The following is a 21,876-nucleotide window of genomic DNA, read 5'->3' on the forward strand; positions in this document are numbered from 1 at the left end:
CGCCAGGAGCCCGGATGTCGGCGGGCGGGGCCGGGCCTGCGGCCGTGCGGCTCCCTGAGGCAGCCCCAGCCCCTGTGGGGAAGGGGGGGACAGGCTTCAGGCGGGGCTTGGGGGGCCTCAGGGTGCTCGTACACCTTGTGAGGAGCCACACCTGAACCCCTTCAGCACCACACAGAGCTCAACACCACCTCCAAGATCACCTGGTCCAACCACCCCCCTACCACCAATGGCACCACCAAACCGTGTCCCCAAGCACCGCGTCCAGCCTCTCCCTGAACACCCCCAGGGACGGTGACTCCACCACCTCCCTGGGCAACCCATTCCGACCCCTAACCACTTTTCCTGAGAAGAAATTTCCCCTAATTTCCAACCCAAACCTCCCCTTGCGCAACTTGAGGATGTTCCTTTCATCTGTTGCTTTAGCCGAGATCAGGTGCAAACCAGAACTTATAGTTCACAATTCATGAAAACAAATTTTGGCAAGGTCCTTCAGGTATAAATAATTGAAACAGTGAGACCAGTATACTGAATTCATCATAATGGATGCCCAGTTATTGATCAGACATATTTTGTTGTAGACAAGGTACAGAAAATGGCAAAGTTTTGGTGAAGGTGTCTCATCCATTAAACAGTGACCAGGAAACAGAACAATGCTGCTGAAAAGCCACCAAGAAAAAACGCTTGCTGCATGAACTAAAGTTTTCCTAAGAGAGCAGAGCATTTTAACATTTCACAACCAAAAAAAGGAGTTTCTGCTCCCATCTGTTCCCCTCCCTCCATATCATTTGCCATGAATCCTCTTCTGTTATTTCTGGTCTTCTTCACTGTTGTGTGAACTGATATAAATCACTAAAATAGCAGAGAATTGATTACTAGACAGGCAGAACTTTTCTAATTTAGCGAGTTAAATCAGCTTGTGGAAAGGGCTTGATAAGTGGCAGAGCCAGAGCAGAGGGCAAGGAGCAGAATTGCTTATATAGTAGGAAAGTGGGAAGAGCAGAAGGCAGAGGGAGGGATGAATTAAGGAAGCAGTGGGGTGGGTATGGCCCTTCTGTGATGGCAAACGTCTGGTCAGCTCAGCTGCAAGTGAAGTTGCAGTTTGCAGCAAAAGGAAGGAAACAGTAAGGCAAGCTTTAGCTTATAGGGAGAGCTGGAATTATGAGAACCTAAACTTCTTGTTTGATTTCTGCTTTTCTCAGAGAAACAATTCTCTTTATATCCTTTGCAAATAACTTAAAGCAACAAAACAGCAGGTCCCGTTATACATCCCTTAACTGAAACAACTTCCAAGCCCCCAAATTTTAGCTATCTACTTCAGCTAAAAGGGATGATACTGGTTTTAACACAATTTGTGTTTTGTTTGACAAATAAATTAGCCATATATTGTTTGCATTTTACCTATATTAAATTAAGGTATGTAAATGGTATTCCCCTAGGTCTTTTTTGAAAACAAAATGTGGATGACAGCAAGCAGTATTTAAGTATGTGAAAGTTATAGAAAATAAAAGACTACATGGAGGAAAAATAATAAGAACATATTGTTTTGTGCTGAGCAGGGAACATATTGATGCTGAGAAAAGATGGTGCAGTTTTCCTGCCCTTCTGTTTTCACAGAGGTTAATGTTGCTAGCTGAAAAAAAAAAAAAAAATGTATCTGGTGATTGCAAATCTGCCAAAGCTTAGTCACAGTGAAAGAAAAGACCACCTCTTTTCTTTCTCCCCTCCTCCTTCCCCTGACATCCATTCACTGTGGAGCCTTTTTAAGGTGGCTTTCACCATCTCATCCTCTTGTAATGGAGGATTTTGCCGTGTGCCTTTGAGAGAGATGTGTACAGTGGAAATTCTCTGAGGATTCACATACCAGATTTTCCCACCTGACAGTTCTGATAATAGTTGGCTGACGTATTTGCTACCTTCACCCGAAGCAATCCCTCCCTCCTATTATTCCTCCTCTCCGTTTTAGTTCGCTCTCAGGAAATAGAGACAAGGTGAAAAGGGAAATGCTTGGTCATCCTGCTCTCAGGATAGTTTGGGGCGAAAAAAAAAAAAAAAAAGAGAACAGCGAGATTCAAACAAACACTGATAGAATCAAGTCTTCATCAACTAGGTAGTACGCTGATACAGCATCTTGAATAAAAAGCAGGGCTGCTGTGCAGTGAGTGTTATTCGTACTCAACTGTGCGCATGCTAGGAGGAGGAAATTAGAAAAAGCCTGTAACAGAGATGAAGCAATGACAGAATAAGAAAGAAAATCTACAAAACATTATTTCCTTTCTTCCCCTGTAAGATAATTTTCTGTCTGCCAAAGATGATCTTGTGAAAATATGGGAACAACCACTTCATGCAGCCTTTACTCCAAAGAAAACTGCAAACAGGAGCTGATGACAATGATGTCCAGCAAATGCAAAAGCCTCATTTTCTGCTGCCTCACCCAACCTGTAGTGATTTACCCAAGCACATTAAATATCTTTCCCCAGTATCAAATTGCAAGTTTTCAAGTTACAAGTTTGGAATGCATTTTCTTAAAATATTGTGATGTCTATGTATATCCAAGCGGAAAATTAGCATTCTGATTTGGTATCTTATATGGAGTTGTATTTACACTTGCAGAGGTAGGTCTGACTATGCAAGACATACAAAATGAAGAACTATGTCCATCGATTATGATGACAATTTTATTTCAGGCGTTGATTGTTAGTGACAGTTTTAACTTGAAAAAGAGATTGTTCATGGCTTAATGACAAGATCTACATCCCTCTGTGAGCTGCCCTGGGGTGATGCCAGAGTGCAGACCCTGAGAGGAGTCAGCTGTACAGCTTTGAGCGAGATGCACTGTGCTGACCAAGGGGGGACCATAAGAGGAAGACACCTCCTGTGCACAGTTGTTAGTGTTCACAGGAGTGGGGGCTTGGTTTCTCATGTATTCTGTGCCTTTCTTGCTTTCTGATGTGCGCTGGCTATTCTGTATTCTTCTGCTTGTTGGCTGTCAGTCTTCATGTAAAAAACTTTTGTCTGAATTAACATTGCGCAAAATCCCCAAAGTAAATGTCTAGCTTCTCTGTCTGCATGTATTGTCAATGACCAAATACTATGAAATTGGTTGTGAATTTAGAAGGCAACTTTTTTCATAAGCCTATGGAAATGAATTGTTACAGTTCAATTACATTTAAAAGATTCGTTTTAGGTTGTTGGAGAGATTTTGCCTTTAAGGCAAAACTGTCTTCTTAGCAATGTTGACCTTGTTGTTGAAATCAAAATCATAAAGGTCACAGCGCTCAATACGCACTAGTAGTTCGCTGTGCAGAAAGCATCTCTTTGAAAAGGCAGCAATGAAAAAAGTAGAATTTCCAGCAAGATACGTTGTTGCCTTTGGCTATAGTTTATTTAAAAGTACAAAACCAAACCTTTAAAAGAAAAAGACGAGTGTGATTTGTCATCATTTGTTGATGTGAATTTGTGTGTGATTAACATTCAGGCAGCATTCATGAAGATGTTAAATGATTTTTGAAAGTGCTTTTTTGTTGTATCTTGAAAGTGAATCACTGGTTATTTTCATGTTTACAACGCTCAAATTGTTCCTTTAGGAAATGGAAAAAAAAATACTGTTTGACTTAGCTGAATAATCAACAATAGCACAAATTGCAAATGGACAACATCAGCACAGGGTGAGTATTTCAACCTGAATGCTGAAATTTCCTATTGTGAATGGTATGAATAATACTTGGGAATAGCAACCACACTTTGGGAGACTTAATGGAATTAATCCATAAGAAATATTAGACAATGACTAGTTTTGTCTAACACATTTATGTTTTTCTTTTGACCAAGTGCAAGTCATGTTACTCATCCAGTGATGTGTTTTGGCAGGCTGGTGATCTAAGTTCTGTAGAGCGCACAGCAATGTGGACACTTCTGCATTTCTTCTCTGCATACTTCATCTTGAATTTTTAAAAATGTGCGTGGCTAATTGTAATTTTATGAAGCAGAGTATTATGGTCTGCTGCAAAGGAGACAAGGGAGTTTTCTTTCACAGGAACAGTGTTTTATTTCTTTAATCTAAGCTAGTTAACATTCTGCAGCTGATGTAGTAGAGCACCTTAAACATAGTCCACCCTGAAATTTACTTGGAATCAGTGGGATTTAAAATGTGCCTTATATACCCGACAAGTAAAAATATGTGCTTGCTATGCATGCATAGAAGACAACCATGCAGGGTCTGAGCAACCAAGAGTTGAGTGCCTTGCCTGCCCTTTGGGACACCAGGTACATCCCCCTCAAGGCACATTCAGTCAAAAATTTTAGAATATGTTTACTTTATTTACACAAACCTATGCTATTCCTTCAATTTTTTCCCTTTAAAAGTCCAGTAGGTCTACAGAGCTCAGAAATATGTGTCTACTTCCTTAAATTCCTGGGTTAGAAACTGCTATTTTAGCTAAGTGGTATGTTGTTTCATATGGTGGAGGGAGATACTCTTTTCTGTATTTCTATTTCTCTGAATTGTGAGTAATATCTCAATTAAGAATTATGTCCTTTTCAGTAGAACTGCCTGTTAAAATCATTTTCATCCTCTGAACTGAACAAATGGATTACTTTGGTTAATATAAACAAATTGTGAATGTAATCTGATAATTGATAGAAAAAATATAACCCAATAGAAAACAAACAGAAAACAAAAATTGGCAATAGGGGGAACGAGATGGTTAATAGTTGCCTTAGGATTGCCTCACAGTTCTTAGGAAGGTTTTTTTTTTAATGCTTTTAATGTGATAAGGAGAGTAATACTAGCAGTAAGAGTTCTCACTTCAAAGCAAACCTTGAAATATATCTCTATATATTCAGTAAACAGAGCTATGAAGGTTCTTTAGAGTGGAAGGAGGCTTATGTTTTTTGGCTTTTATTTAAATCCTGAAGAAATACATCCTTATGTTGTATCGAGAGGTGCTATGTGCAAAATTCTGCTATGTAGCAGGTTTGAACCAAGTGTGCCAGGAAGATATATATTAGAAATGTGCCTGGGCAATGCAAGATAGCGTTTACAAAGCAAGGGGAAAAAATCAAAACATGAGTGGGAAAAAATCAGATCTTAGCACCAGGCATTTGTAGCCATCCTTGAGACGGAGCAATGTGATGGCCCTTTGTCTGACTGGCTAAAAATAAACGCTGTGCACTCTTCATATGCCTCTCTCCCCTTAATGTGTGGGAGGACAGAAAAATCCCCACAGGAACAGATGCTTCGCTCTTGTCCCTTTCCCAGCACCTGCCAGTTTCTTCTCCCTGCCCTTCTCTCGGTGAAGCTGCGCTCAAGTGAAAGGCCTGGCTTTAATTCTTAAACCCTGTATGATGGCAGCAGGTTTGTAGATGTGACTGAGGATTGACCGGTCTTCTAAAATAATATTCTTTTATCTGAATTTAAAGTTTTCAATGGTATGTGATTGAATGTGTTTTCAATGGTATGTGATTCAGGCTTTAACATCAAACACTCTCCTCTTATCACTCAAACCAGAATATTTCATAGATTTATTTACGTTTATTTACTCGCGATAAAAGCAAAAATCTTGCACCTCATGGCAAAATGAAACAATCTCACCTTACTTTGGCAAGAATCTTGCCAAGGTGAAGAAAAAGGATCACAGGATTGTATTTTACTTCAGGGAAGTACTGTGCTATGAAACTCATTCACAGCAAGACCGCCTGGGTGAGAACAGTACCAAATCAAATAAAGGAAGGAAAAAATGTTGTTTTATTCAACATGACATGTTTTATAAGACTTTCATGTTGTTTTTTTTTCTGCATTCTGTTCCTCACTGGACGTTACTGAGCGTACTTTAACTTTTTTTTCCCCTGGTTGTTTACAAGCTGCCATGTTGCATTTGTGTTTAAGATGATGATTTGTGGTGGAAACTTGCTGACCCCTCACTGCAGGGATACAGTAACTATTTCAGCCACATATTCCTAAGGTTTTGAAATGAATATTGATGTTTATTAACACAACGTTCAGCGTTTTGGAAAGAGATTAACAGCAGCACTTCAGCTGAAGAATTTGTCTGGCTCATGTCATTCAGATTGCATCTGAAATCTCTGATTGCTTTGTTTTGCCTCTGAACAGACATTTGAAATGCCAGTCGGGAGCATTAGGGGTGTATGCATAGGTATATGGATTCAGTGGCAGAGAGACACATCGTGGGGCTGATTTTTCTCTTCTACTGAGTCAAGTGAAACCTCTTTTACAGTAGAGGTATTGCAGCAATGCAAAGTAAGCCTGAAAGAAAGATCAATCACAGAGAGTTTCTGCAGGCTGCTTCCTCTTATTCATTCATTTCTTCAGCACATGAGGAACACAGAAGCCAGATACAGTGCCAGGAGGACATCCATCATGACAGCAGAAAGGGAGTGAGGAAGGACGACTATGCTGCTTCCTCTGCCCGGCAAATACAGGCAAATTAGACTCCGTCTAATTACACAGTCTGATTTCAGGTATGTGTTACAGATTTCCAAAATATACATATATGTTAAAGGCTGCAAGTTGTAGCCATAACAAATTGCTTTAAAAATAAACATTTTGTGGTTTCATATTGTAGCAAATATATGCAGTCTGCATATGTGACTTCAGTAATATTTTATATAACTTCCATAGGAATAAATATTTCATATATGATTGTCTTGTTACGTGGTTATATCCAGTACCAGCATTTAAATGTGAGCAGAAGGGCAGATTTTTTAAATTGTTTCTCCATTTAATTCTTTTCCAACATATCCTTTTTCCTAATTCACTGTGTCTTTCACAGCACTTTCCCTCTCACCATGCTAATTAATCTATAAAACATAGGGATATCCCTCATTTCCTTGTCCGCCAAGTCACTCTGAGCCATTGGCATCCTGGAGCTTCTTGTGCTGTCTTCACATTGTGATAAAGTTCTTCCTGCTTCCCTGTGTTTTGGAGCCCTTTTCTGCCCTCAGATTTATTTTTATTTTTAGCATGTATGCAGATAGTCATGCTGGTCTTCCTTTCATGATTGTGTCAAAACAGAGCCTGCTGTCCAAGCAGTTGCTCTCATTCCCACTCCTAGACCACTGCCCTTCCTCAATTTAAAGGAAGTACTAACTAATGTGAAAGTGAAGTGTTCATTCAGGTAAGTGGCAGGCTTCCTGAAGTCTGTGCACTATCTGTTTGTAAGAGTGACTCTTACAAATCTGCAGTGTGGAACAGAGCCAGAGAAGGGACTAGCTTAGTCCAGGCTAGCTAAGCAAAATGGACTACACGGGAAAATTGGAACATGTGAGGAATTAAGATAGACTCTGGGTTTTTTTGTTTTTTGTTTTTTGTTTTTTTTTTTAAAAAAAAGCAGAACCACTGACAGGTGTTGAGCTTATCTTCATTTCCTACTGCTTTATTTGAATTTCTTCTCTTCTCAGGCATCTGTTAGGAACTCTGAGATGATGATACCAGTCTGCCATTACTATATTAAGGAGGTGTTTCTTCCAGAATGGTAAGGAGTGATGTCTTTCTCACAGTAGAGTCGTCACTAATCTTCAGAATCATTGTGGTGACTCATAGGGCTAAGATTTCCAGCAAAGCTGCCAGTTCAAACTCATTGAAGACCCAGGCAAATAACACCACAATCTTTTCAGTCGTTTTTGTATGTCAGAGATTGTCATAGAAACATTAAGAACTTGATATATGTGAGAAAATTAGAATCTGTTCTGTGGAAATTCCGCATTCCCAAAAGACAAATCGGAACAGAGGCAGTAAGGAGAAAGACAGCTTGGTGACCCATGGGATTAGAAGGGTACCACATGAGATAAGGAGCATAGCTGTACTGCACAGGGAACTGTGGTACAGAAATAGTTGAGCGAACCGCCACTGAACTATTTCCAGATGTGAATCAGTACGGTGACACTAGTTTGGCATTGAATACATGTTGAGAAAGGCTGTCTGCCTTGGTGACAGGGCTTATGGCTTGAAAGGAATGTGCTAGCACATCTACACAGCTCCTAGAACAAGAGGTGTGTGAGTACAGAGTATTCCGTCTTTGAATATACTACCAGAGATATAAAAGCTCTGTTTAAACAAGGGAACAGCATTGGTGTAAGAGCATAAGTCATAAGCATAAGAGTGACTAGGAGGAATACACTGAATCTAGAAACTGGAAAGATTTTTCTATGAGGGCAAAGATGCTCTGGGACTGCCATCTGATTGAGCATTTATCAAAGGGGATTTGGTCAGTTTCTGAAAGGGATTAAGTGATACGACTACAAGCATAAGACTGGATCATTCACAGTGATTCTGGAGTTCCCTTCTGGCCCTATGTTCCCGTGTTTCGTGGTTATGTTCATGGGGCAGAGTCAAAATTGAATTCCACTATTGAATAATCTGAGAAGAGCAGGGTCCTAATTATAATCTTAATAGTCTTCTTTTATCATTTTTCATATATATTCAGTCATTGTACATATATTTCATTTAACAGAGCTGAATGGTGAAAGAAGAGGGTTCTCTGGTAATCCGACTATACAACATTAAAAATATGTTGGGCACTAGCCTTCTTCAGTTGTACAGTTCGTGAGACAATTTTGTTCATTCTTGATTCTCTTTAAGTAGTAGAGAACTGGAGAGGTCCTGGACAAATTTCTTCTAAAAATATGCCAAATGGTGTAAGTCATTTTTTCATTTATTCTAGTCACGAGGACTTGAGAACTGCTGAATTCAGCCAGATGAAAAGCCCATGTAACCTAGGATCCCATCTGAGTAAGTAGGTATTTATTTTGTAAAATAAGTAAAATATAGTAAGGAGGCAGTCATGCTTGAAGTGATTTTTATTTTTATTTTTATTTTTATTTTTATTTTTATTTTTATTTTTATTTTATTTATTTATTTATTTTTCTATCATGTTCTTCTAGCCTTCAGTGGCTAGGAGACTCTTTTGTTTAATAGTTACTGCTGGACTACTGAACAGAACTGCTGAATTCATGAAGTCATGAATTTTCTGATTCACGTACAGTTTGGGCCTTCATGATATCTAATGGAAATGAATTCAGTTTATTATTGCCAGAAAAATGTTTGTGCCTTCCAATGTTTTCATTGTGAAAGCTAGTGGATAATTGTTCCCCGTTCACTTTTTCCATAAAATTAGTGATTTAACACATCTCTATCATATATTCCTTTACTTTTTTTCTAATTCAGCCACAAACTTTTTGATAATTGAAGGACCAAAACTACGTATGTTATTCATGATGTGTCTCTGGCCTGAATGTATACAGGGCAAAGACTTCTTGTGTTTGTTCTCTGACAATTTTTAGTAATTTCTAAGTGCCTTTTTAGGCAATAAAATATTTCCAGATTTTTTTCCTGGTGATGCTGACTAACACCACATGAATATATACATATGTGTATTTTCCCTTCCTCTCTTAATGTGCACTGCATTTACTGATATCAAATAGCCTCTAGCATTTTATCACCATTCAGTATTGAACCATCCTCTGAAGCTTTTCATAGCCAGCTTTAGATTTCCTCAGGCTAATAATTTTGTGTCATCTGAATTTGTCTTTTTGTTATTACGTGTCTACTTTTCACTTATGAATATGCTGAAGAACCCAGATCTCTCGTAGCTTGGACACTGTCAGTGAATACTAATACATTATAATGTGTGAATTTTTCTCTGTGAAGAATAAAAGCAATATAAAATCTGACCTATTAAAATCAGTTCCTTCCTTTTTTTCTTCTTTCCAAAATAAATCTTTACTGCTTTAGTTTTATTTTTTTATGGTAGATGCATTTTTGAATTCATTTTCAGGATATGGTTCTGTTTTTCAAAGGCTTTACAGGATAACGGGAAAATAAGATACCCGAAATTCACTGGTATTTGATGATTTAATTATCACACATGTTGAGTTTAATGTCTCTAATTAACGTTTTTATTTAATCTCAGTGTGAGCTTCTGGCACATATGGACAATTGAGAATGATTGTCAGGCAAGAGTATATATAACATTGTTCTTTTTATTTTATTTTATTGAATATGAGCACATAAAGGTTGTCTTTAGAAGACTGACTACAATCTTCTATTGGCTTAATCCACTATGCTTACTTATTAAGCTATGAATACCTGCAAATCCTTTAAAGGATTAACTGTATCTTCCTGCTAAGCTTTCAAGGCAGTTAAAAATAACTGCAGGCTGATTCTACTGACACACTAAAAATTGGGCCTACTCTATATTTTATGTTGTGTTTGCTGCCACTTTGACAGATGAAATACTGTCTGTAGCTGCTGCAAACTGCTAGGAAGATTTGGGTTGACCAAGTACTTTTGAAATCCTCCTTATAACTAGCAGCCATTTTCCATTACAGCTTGTAGAGAAGCAATGTTTGTTTGTCTCATGAAAAATGCCGGTGACCAAGGACATACAAGGTGGAAACAGAAATTCAGCTTCTTACAGGTGCGTGAAATAAAGGTAGGAAAAGCCAGGGCTTACAGATCTACAAAATGTAGATCTTTTCTGCATTTGTGGGATTATTATCATGGTCTAACATAGTATGAGCATGTGTTCTGGATGCTGCTAGATATTGTCAGGAAAGGGAGCCAAACAGAAAAAATCACTATAACAGAAGACTTGAAGGAATGTGCAGTTTCTCTTGGTGCTCCAGAGAGTGCATGGCAAAGCAGTACATTGAAATGTATACTGTCTGCCTCTTGGCTCTATTATTCTGTCTGATTGTCTGGGAAGAAAAGTTGGCCATCCCTTTCTTCATAACTCAGAAAAGTTATACTGTGAAATACATGAATATGGAAGCTTTGAGACAAGGCTTTTTGCAAGAGTGTTAGAAGAAAGCAGTGTTCGTGCCACTTCTGGTTCCCTGGGCTCCCTTGAGCCCCAGGTTTTAGGTCATCAGGTGTTACTTTTTCTCCCTTGGAACCTGGCCTAACGTTGTCACATGGCAGAGGGATGTAAGCCAAATTATTCCTTAGCATGACGTAAAATATATGTGCTAAAAAAAACTAGAAGGCTGCTCTTCATAGAAGATGAGGTTTCTCTTTGGAAAAAGCACTGAACTCAAACTACATGATTTTAGCTCAGAAATTAATAGAAACAACTGTTGTTGCCAAAATGAAATGAGACATGCTTATCTGTGGTGAGAAATATAACTTACTCTTGAGAAACTGCCAATCTATTACTCTTCATAAGTGCAAACATCCCTACCAAAGACAGAGGATGAGCAGAATTCTTAAATCAGGACACTCGCTCCCCTGTGCTAACAGTAAAGCCCTAAGAGTGCTTGTTGTCACAGCATGGTTCACCTCATTTGCCAGATATTTTCTCTGTAAAGTTTGGTAGTGGTACAACAGAAATTCTAGGTTGTAAACCAGTATCGTACATGCTGCTACCTTCCTTCTTGGCAAAAGACAGAATGCCTGAGTGTCTTCCTTAAAAGATTCCATAGGTTCCTGTAAAGAAATTGAAGCTAGAGTGTACATAACAGCTGAAACTGGCTCTAGTAATTATAAGAAATGAATGAACACAGCACCACACAAAGCTACGTTGCTCCCAAATTATTTAGCTCTCAGGCTAAATAATACTTAGGGGGAGGCAAGAATCCTGTGTTTGTTGTGAGATGGTGAAGGAAGAATATTGAAAACCAAACACAGTGACATGGAAGTATTCACAGCGTGCAACTCTGTCGGCATTGCTTATCAGTTATTACAGCTCCTGGCTGTAAAGCAATACATAGGTCATAGCTTGACAGCTCTCTGGTCAGAGTGCAACGCGTTGACACAGGTACAACAGGAAAATGGCATTCATCAGCGCTGATTCAACTTTCAGTCCCCAGATATTTTTATTTATTTATTTTTAAAGCAGACAGGCGGTTAAACTTCTTTTAGAGTTTAGCTACTCCAAGAACTATGTAGTAGTTACTTAATTACTTAATTGTTCTACTGTTTATCAACTGAAAGGCTGTAGATCTACCTGCTCTTGTAAAAATGTGAGCAAGCAAGCACTGCACAATGCAAGCTGAAGGATCTATCTCAGATACAGTAAGTAATATAATCTCATTAAAATTATGAGGTGCTACTTTATGTCTAAAATACTTTTGGAGACTGATTAAAGTTTGTACTGAAGCAACCTCATACCGAACTGAATTGGAACACATTTTCCTTTCTACTCATTCTAGCTAGGGGAAATCAACACAACTTGGGTGAGTGATAACATTTTACATCCATATTTGTAGTCATTGCTTGCCAATGGCCTTAGCCTGCCTGGAGAAGTGCCATGTTTAAGCAGATTCATTGCTTGTGATATTTTGATATTTCATCTCTTTAGTCTCTTAGCAGTAGCTGCAGAATTTCTACAACACACAGTGCTGCACTAGGCAGGCACCAGCTGACACTGAGTAACCAGGTAGATTATTTGGTTCCACCTGTTTTGATGGCAATTTTTCTAATTAGGCGTTTGTTGCTTAATGTGTACTTTCATCTGAACTTTATGAAAAACTGTCAGGTTAAATTTTACCCTGTGCATTTTGGAGGGAGAAAATGGACTTTTATAAAATGCACTTCCTAACATAAGCTATTGAGTACTTTGGTACAAATAGGATCTAGAATGTGTATGATGTAGATAAGGAACCCTATGGAACCCAAGCTTGTCAGATTTGTGTCAGAAACTCTCTGGCTCCCTGCCAGCTCATCTACCCATCCGCTTGGCAGGTTGCCCATCCTTCCCAAATACACATCTGCCTCTGTGTCAAGGATGGCAGCACTTGCAGGGCTGCTGGCTCCACAGTGGGTGGCTGGGTGGACCTCCTCGCAGGTGCCACCCAAAGGGTCCTCAGCATCACAGGGTGATGTGCCATGCAGACAGACTCCAGCAACAGCCTCCAGGCAGGGAGCTGGGCCAAGGAACTTTTGGGTCTGGGGATGTTTGATCTTGTGCCAGTTTTCAGTAGTTTTCTGAGGAAGAGGTTTATCAGTGGGCATATCCAGTCCTGTCTCTAAGGAAGATCCTGTATCTGAGAAGAGGGGTGTATGCACTCAACGTGCCCCTTTGTAGCAGTCCTACTTTCAAGTAAGTGTTACCAGATGCCCCTATAAATAAAAATAAAATAAACAATAATAATAAAAAAAAATAAAACCCACTCCATTTTACTGAAGTTAAGTAACAATATTGAGAGACACAAAATTAATGTAATGAAGCAACTAGGATACAGCAAATATTTATAGACTGTTGTCTGGAGGTGATACATTTTTTATAATTACCCTCAAGGAAATGTAATAAAGAATTTTTAATTAACACAATACACTAGAGCATAAGATAATTACTATATCTTATAATTAATTTGTCCATTAGAAGCAGTGATGTTGAAAAAGATGAGATTCTGATAGATCTGCTTCATCATAGTATTAATTTACATCATATATTGCCCCAAAAGTTATTAGGTCCATTCCTGAAGTTCCTCCTCAGGCAGATTAATGGGTTCAGAATCTAGATGGATAATCTTTTCACTTTATGTAATACTGAAAAATCAAACCCTGCCTTCCTTGGTTGGAGCAATGACTTATCTAAATCGGTACAGTTTGAAGGATGGAAGCACTGTAGTTTAAAAGATAAGTTATTAGTTCTTCTGTTTCACAGCTAATGTGATATGCTGGAGTGGAGAGGGTTGACCTTGTTGCGCATTTAGCAGATGCTTTCAATAAGTTGTCCAAAATGAAACCAAACTCAATCGATTTGCATCTGTGCTACCCCAGCTTGATGTGTATTGAAAGCATTGGACCTATGCTAATAATGAGAATGAAGTAGAGATAAATCATATCCGCCAGTTCTCGCTGAAATGATGACAAGTAGTTTGTCTTTGATTTTATTTCTTTTGTACCTGTCAATATCAAAATGTTGCTAATACGTTTCTCACAAACCCACATACCTCAACATTTACAGACTAAAAGTAGTTGCATCGTTGTTGTCTGCCTGCAAACTTAATAACAACATGACTGTATAAAACAATATCATGACTGTCATGTTTTCAGCTACACACTGGCATAGCTCCAACTGCATAGCTGTTGACTTCACAAGGATTTAGATACAAATTTAAGGTTAAGCATGGGCCTAAATGCTTTGTTTATGTATCTCTCTCTTCTTCCTCTTAATATCATATACATGAAATTTAGCTCATACCAACATACAAAGGAATGTTCAACAATTTCTATACATTTTTGAAGACCAAAGTGTGATTGATTTACTTGTGTTCCAAGACCAAACAAAAGGCTGGTGTAATGACTTGGTATATCCACTGTGACTTCCACTGTGGTGTGTTGTGAGTCCTGTAGGTGTATTTATATGTCTGTCTGTCTGTTTGTATCCATTCTCAAAGGCAATGTATGGGCCTCTCATCTGACCAAAACTTCTGTAATCGGATAGATTGTGTTTCAGAACAAATCCTTTCTAGTGAATCTGCTCCCAGATTCACAATCTTTTGCAGCAGATGTAAGTGAAGTCCTCTTCTTTTGTGGCTTTTGATTTAAATGGCTTGATGTTTTTCCAAAGTTATTAATACCTGTTTTTTCATTGTGTTTTAAAAAGTTTACAGGAAAATATATTAGTAATAGTAGGAAAGATTTAGAAAATGAATTGCATAAGAGCTATTTTATAGCCTGAGACTATGTCATCTTATATACAAGACATAAAAAGTTCTAACACAAAGAAAAGTGTACTAAAATTACGGCTGTAGGCAATGGCTTTAATAAATAGTGTAGGTCTGTCTAATACTTAATAAACTAAGAGATTTTACTGGAAGTGTAACCTTATATTTCTGTGATTTATTTGCCTTCTTCCCCAAAGTAGTATTCATCTACAGTAATACTTGGGCATTTATGCCTGACTAAACTAACGAGTGTGATATTAGACTGTCAAAAGATTCATGAGTGTATTTAAACAAAAAGATTCCTGAGTGCTTTAATTGTTTTGACAAATCAGAGGCTAATTGAAAATATTAGGAAAGATTAGAATAAAGGATGTTTTAGTCACATTTCCTTAGGTTTTATATCCTAAAAACATTGATAGCATGTCCATGTATCTCTCCACATTTTTAGTATTTGCTAGATGTACTGCAGTTTCTCCTGGCATACGTGTCCTGTAAGGCAAGGGACAACGGAATCAAGAAATAAACATCTGACCATGTCACAAATCCAATTAACTCTGACAAGGCTAGTAAAGTCAAGTGAATAACAAGCAGTGGTGTCTGGAAGCAGCTTTGCATTTCAGCTCATACTGGAGATGGTAGGACACCAGCTGGACAAAGCAAAACCACTCCAGGCAGCTGAATTTTCTGCATCCAAGAAGGCCATCTTATACTCTGACGAGATCATGAGCACTATAGTATTTTCAAGTGTCAGCTCTCATCTCTTCAATGCTTCCAAGTGGTAGAGAGGACGAGGGAAGCATTCCCCTCACAGAATGTAAAATATGTGCTAATGTCACTGTGAGGTAGCGCAGTGAAGCAGAAACCACAGTCAACATCACACAGCCTCTCCTCCTGAACTGCCAGCACTGTGTTTGGTTAGGATAATAACCTCCATTTCAGTGCATCAATCTTCAGGCAGAAATTCTGGTGAAATACTGGTGATTGTCTAATTCCGGGATCTATGTGTGTTAAAAGCAGCTTTCCTTTTTTCTAGCTGTTGGCATGTAATTACTCTGTGTCCCATTTAATGAAGTTGAATGGTTAAATGAGTGCTTCAGTACTTGTGCTTGGGACTCAGAAATGTGAGTGAATTTCTCATCTTGAGTGTAGCAGTGTCAGCTTAAGGATGCTCCTTTGATGTTGGTAAAATTATTTGGATTTAGCCTGAGATGAGAATCCATTCCCTGACCTTCTGACTAGAAATCTAAATTGTTTCCATATAGAAAGTAAATAAATAAACCGTTTACTTTATTTTTATAAGCAATCAACACTATATTACACTGGAAATTCTACAGCTTTAACTCTCTTCTCACTCAAACCTAATTCACGGTCATGCAGTACCTTCAACTACAACACTTGCTTTCCATTTATACTTGAGTAATGTAACAAATAATAAAGACCCATCAAATATTACACAACATTCACAATTATTACTGTTAACTGTTGATATTTGCAGCTCATAATAACCTATTTTTTCTAGTTGCCAGAATAGTCACACATACAATTTGACTCTAATATGGCCCCTAAAACTGTAACCAAGAGCTATCCTCAACTTTGGGACGTAGGAAGGAAGGTTTCTCAGGGAAACAGCATGGGAATTGAGGCTAGATCATATCTCGTAGCTAGTTTGCGGCTGACTGGTGTTGGAAATTTCCCAGCATTTTTCTTATTTTCTATTTGATTGAAACTTAAATTGTACTCATTTCAAAAAATGTTTCCAAAGAGAGAGATTTCTCAGGTTTAAAATAGGATTTCTAGTCTAGAAATAAGAAACAAATGCTGTGACTTTGTTGTTAGGTTATTATATGATTAGATTTGGAACTGAAGTATTCCCCTCTCCTAATCCCACATTTCTTGCCCGCAGGGTACATGTTGGTATGCACTGCATCTTCTGAATCTTTTTTTTTTCTCTGCAACTGAGCTTTGTTCTCACATAGAGGCCAAAAAGAGTAAAAACGGAAGTTTTTCCAGAAGTCTTTAGTGTTTGTTTTCTGGTTAATCAGAGTGTTGGTCCCATCTTTCCTGACACTGAGAATTTAACAGGGGGTGAGATGGGTAGATTTATTTTGGTTGTCAGGATGTTCTCAGAGGTCACAAAAAGGAGTAAGGAAAGAATAAATTATGTGTAAGGTTGCTTCTACAGATAATTAAAAATTTAAACATTTTTTCATGCCTGTGCATTTTTCCAACTGCACCAAAACCTGATCTTCTTGCTACAGCTATGGACGCAAATGGCATTTAGCAAAGGATATAGGCTGTACGTGCAGCACAGGCATATGCTGACATACGACTCCCATATGTCAGTCCGCAGAGATTCTACAGCTCCTGAGACATGTTTCATTCCTTAAATAGATTCCCATCTTTTTAATGTTTTGGACCATGTGACTATTTTCATTATGTTTTTTCCTCCATCCTTTGAGGCCACATTCATTTATAATTGACTTGGATTAGGCAAAGGGACAGGCAGAAAGAAGGTAAAACAGCTTTCAGAGATTTCTACTACAGTCAAATATATTTGGAACTTGAAAGGCTAACATGAACTGTTAAAACAAAATAAAATCTACATTAATCTTTATAAGTAAATAAATCATGATATGGATGGAGATTTTTGTCCTGGATTCATCCAGGGTCATACACAGAATTTTATTTGGAAGTTAAATTTAATTAGTTTTTAATTATTAATTGTTGATTAATTTACTCAGCAAGTTAAAATTTAATCCAAAAAAAAAAAAAAAAAAGAAAAGATAAAGCCTTTGTATTTAATAGCATATCATTACATACGGAAATTTCGACTTGAACTGGAGGCTGCCTGAGTCTTACAGCCTTACACAGAGCTTAACCTTACAGTCTCACACAGAGAACCATGGTAGCTGCCAATCGTGTATTTCCTGTTGGTTTTCTCAACAAAAAAATTGGGTATCTTCATGTGATCTGCAGATGTGCAGTATGAAAGCATTTAGATGCGAGTTGTACAGAGGCCTACTATTTTAGGCAAAAATGAATAAGCAAACCTTCTATCTCTTCAAAATAGCAAGTTGTGTGACCTATAAAATATACTCAGGCTTACATTCCTAAGCTCATAAATGTTTTGGAAGAAAAAATATTTCAAGTTTACTTAAATGCCTTTGAGAATTAAAAAAATAATAATAGTATTTGTCAGCAAAATACTTAATTTGTGTCTTTGGAGAGAAACAAATTGCTTGAAATATCTCAGGAAAGAAACCATCTCTTCCTGGATGCTTGGAGAAATACTAAGAATAATAGCTACCACAAATGTATAATTAGTAAGAATTTACTTATCTTTTCTGATTTATAGATTGTTCCTGCCTGATGATATAAAAATTTCTCAACAAACATCAGCTTCCTAACTGTTGCAACAGCAAGGACATCGAGCGTTAGACTTCCTGCAGTGTATGTATGAGCTTAGGCTGGCACAGGAAGAATTAAGACTGGGACGGAGACCCAGCATTTGCTCAAGGTCTCTGACTGAACACAGGTACATTCACTTTCTATTTCTGCATCTCAGGGTCAAAGTACTCTGCAATGTGGAAGGGCATAAAGTAGTGCTTGGCGCATTGGGCAGTAGTCAAGCAGACATCTTACTGTTATGAACAAATCAGTTCCTGCTTGTGCTAAAAGTCACTGATGTAGCTACTAAATGATTTAGAGCCCTGATCCTTTTCCTCTTAGCAGTGTCACACTGGGAAAGTTGCCCCCTGTGAATTAAGGATTGGGCCTCAGTATGCTTCTGTTGAAATAAATGCTCTTCTTGTCAATTTAGGATTTAAGTAGAAATTAAAGCTTCATAAGCTTTAGAGTAGCCTTCTATACAGAAAAGTAAATAACCCAAAAAGTACAGTTTTCCTTCCATGACCATGTTGATTTTCAGAGAATTGTAATTAGATGCACAATTGTTTTCTGGATGACAATATGAGAAGGGAAGTGACAAAGATGGTGTAAAAAACGTTTCATTTCTTACCATAGGAAAGAAAGTCTGACAAAATAACGCAATTTGGGTGATCCCAAAACTTAAAGCTATTAATAAAAAAAAGATAATGAAGCTATCACAAAAGCCAGATGGAGAGAATATACATAAGAATTGCCTGTACAGGCAAAATCAGAGCAGAATGAGGCAAGGGGGCGTTGAGAGATGCCATGAAGGAGCTATTTATCAGGTACTACAACGTGAGGGAAAAAAAATAATATCTTTTCAAGAGGAGAATCATAGAGATTTATTGGGGAGATTGTAGCACTGTTCCTCTAACTGCCTTAAGCTCTGCTGTTCTGTTTCCCAGTGGTACCTCCTGCACCCAGAAGCTCTGCACCCACTGCTTCTCTTTCCACACCCCAGGGATGCTGAGGTCCTTTCAGCCTTGGCTTGTCTCCCAGTACCGTCACCTACATTTGACTGCGAGCAAAGCTGTCATAGTGGTAAACATTGCCTTCAGGGTATTCTGCCTCTCCTTTTTGTCTGTGGAAACAAGGTGCAAGAAGGGTTTACTCAAGGTATTTTTGGGGTACTGCTGCTGTGGCTGCAGGATGAAGTCTAGCATTCTTCCCCTGCACCACCAAGCAATGCAAATTCCAGCATCAGTGTGAAAAGCAGGATCAGGAAGGACTAAACCAGTGTCTTCCAGAACCTGCAGGAGTGAGAAAAGTCAAAGGGCTCCCACCTGTGAAGCTTTTACGTGGAGTGGAGGCTGGTGTGAAACTTACCTACGTGAGGCAGATGGAAGGGGAGCATGCTGCTCCCTACATGTCCCGTGGTTGAGGATGTAAAGTTTTGTGAGATGGCTGTACCTCAGGGAGCTTCAAAATGTGCACAGGAGATGTGTGGTGCTGGGCCAGCCTCCACCTGATCCAAAATAATGTTTGAGATTATACGGGAGATGTGGGGAAGCTCTGCACCAGCTGTTTACAGCTATCACTCTACTGTTGCTCCAAGCGAATTGCTAAACACAGCCTACGCTGTTTTATTCACTGCTCACGGAAAGAACAAAAACTATAATAGTTTGCAATGCTCCGTAATTTTCCAGGAAATATATTCCATAGCGCTCTGAAGGCACAAATACTGTATTTAAATGAGATTCACAGCAGTGTATTTTATTGGCTTTGAGAGATAGATTCAGAAAAAGAGGATTACCAAACTGAGACTAATAGCTGCATTCAACATACTTGCATTTACACTAGTTTACATTTTAAATAAGAACTCCATCTGTAGGGGGAAAATATAGTGCCTAAACAGGCCTTGTTTTATTAAATAGTGCCACCTAGGGGTTAAGCGCTTTTTAATGTTAGAGGGGCAAGGGATGGGAAGCCCTATTAATAGAAGATGTATTACATAAAACGATCTGTATTTTGGAATTTACTAGGAAAACAAAGTGCTGCCCAGATTTCTATACGGTTGTATCTGGACAAAGAACTGTAGCTGTTAAAGTTGCCTTTGGAGCTGGCTATGCTGTTCCCTTTCTTCCTAGGTGGTGCGGGATGTTGTAAATCCTGATTTTCTCCTCTATGAGACAGGTCTTGCTTGTACATGAGCAGCAGAGAGGTTATCTGCTGCTGCAAGGCTGGGTAGGAGATGGCTGTCTTGCTGGTTTTGAGTGTGCAAGAACTTTGAGTATGCAAGTCTTGAAAAATTGCTTGCTTAGTGAGGCCAAAATCAGAGAGGAAACCCTGGCCTAATTAATCTTGTGTATTAAAGGAAGGTACTGCATGGGAAAGGAGTGAGATGTTGGGACTATACTCTGGCCCTAAACAGACATGATTTATTCCTCTGAAACTGCCTTTTTCCACTTACACATTATAAATGGCAGTTGGGTCCTTTTTGCTTGTTTTGACATGACCTAGAAATAAGCAGAAGAAACCTAGAATAATCTGTCAATCTCTGTTCCATGCTGTTTTTTTTCAAACTGAGCTTTCAGCTAAAAGCCTGAATTGGGACTATTTCTTTACTGCAAAAGCAAATACTAAAAAAAAGTTGTTGTTGTTGTTGTTATTAATAATTTTTAATAATAATAATAATAATAATAGTAATTCTCTCAAAGGATATTTGAGTTTATTCAGTATCTTCCACAGCAGATGGCGTACCTGCCTTACTGAGCCCAGTCACAGGTTCTATTATCTGCTCACTTGACAAGATCTACTACACCTCAGGCAGAATGCAAATTGTATGTACATGCATTCAAGAAATTCTTTCCCCTACCCTTACAGTAATATAGTGATGCTATCACAGTATTCATTTTTGAAGGAAAAATGTCAATAACAATTTTGATTGCGTGACTGTATGCTTGAACTGCAATGTTAACAAAGGGCATGTGTCTCTTCCCTTCCTTCAGTACCTTTCACTCCCACATAAGCAAATAAGATATGATTATTAATAAGAAGGGGGAAAATTATTTTACTTGTGACACGTTCCTTAAAAAAAAAAAATCATCCATATTGATAAAAGGTAAATAAAAATAATAATAATAATAAAAAATAAAAACTAGCCAGCAAAAATATCTGTGCCTTAGAAATTGAATAAATATTTTGATTTTGGAAATAGAAGCCACAGACATGGGAAAACAATGGAGGAGGTATATCAAGAATTGCTGCAAGTACCCCTCAGGTACAGAAGCCCTGCAGTAAATTCATAGCATGATGGATAAAGCAAATTACTGTGACTGTCCTCTAGATGTCACGTTGTAGAAGAGATGAGAAGCTGGATACCAGTGCTGCCATGCTTCAAGCTGAATGAGCTTTGACAGGACTGTCAAAGAAGAGGTATAGTAGGGAACAGTGAATTCATCGTGGTGCCCATCTATCTCGGAGCAGCATGCCCTGGAACTAGCAAGCTGCCGTTTCGGCACTGGTGACAAACCCAGTAGCAAACCTGAGAGAGGAAGATGTATGTTCACATTGGGTCCATGTTAGGTGTTCTTACTGTGTCAGGGTGGCTTTTTAGCAACTTTCTTGTTTTGATAATAGTCAGAGAGAACGCACGGTTATACTAGGAGTAAAGTGCTTTTGCTTTTGTAGTTTCTACTGATTACCAAACCAGAATATACCAGCATAAATAATTAATAAGGCTAGTAAATATATACACACATCAGGAGGGCTTGCTATTACTTTGTTGGCAGCTATTGTCTAATACAGATATGGGCTAACAGCATGGGCCAGCTGCTATTTCTCACAAAAGAAATGCAACAAATTCAGAGACTTTGGAAT

The 21,876-nt window shown here is 38.4% G+C and overlaps 1 long non-coding RNA gene across 2 annotated transcripts; it reads left to right on the top strand.

Moving 5' to 3' along the window:
• The first annotated feature begins 4,708 nt into the window (after positions 1 to 4,708).
• Positions 4,709 to 20,686, top strand: LOC137852591 (uncharacterized). Of its 2 annotated transcripts, none has more exons than XR_011093947.1 (5): positions 4,709 to 6,477; positions 7,417 to 7,490; positions 8,679 to 8,750; positions 10,345 to 10,433; positions 17,984 to 20,686. It is a non-coding gene; the product is annotated as an uncharacterized lncRNA (long non-coding RNA). The 2 variants fall into 2 exon arrangements; XR_011093948.1 differs by having other exon boundaries at positions 8,679 to 8,746.
• Positions 20,687 to 21,876: the final 1,190 nt, after the last annotated feature.

Source organism: Anas acuta, chromosome 2 (genome assembly GCF_963932015.1).
Source record: "Anas acuta chromosome 2, bAnaAcu1.1, whole genome shotgun sequence".
NCBI classification, from domain to species: Eukaryota; Metazoa; Chordata; class Aves; order Anseriformes; family Anatidae; genus Anas; species Anas acuta.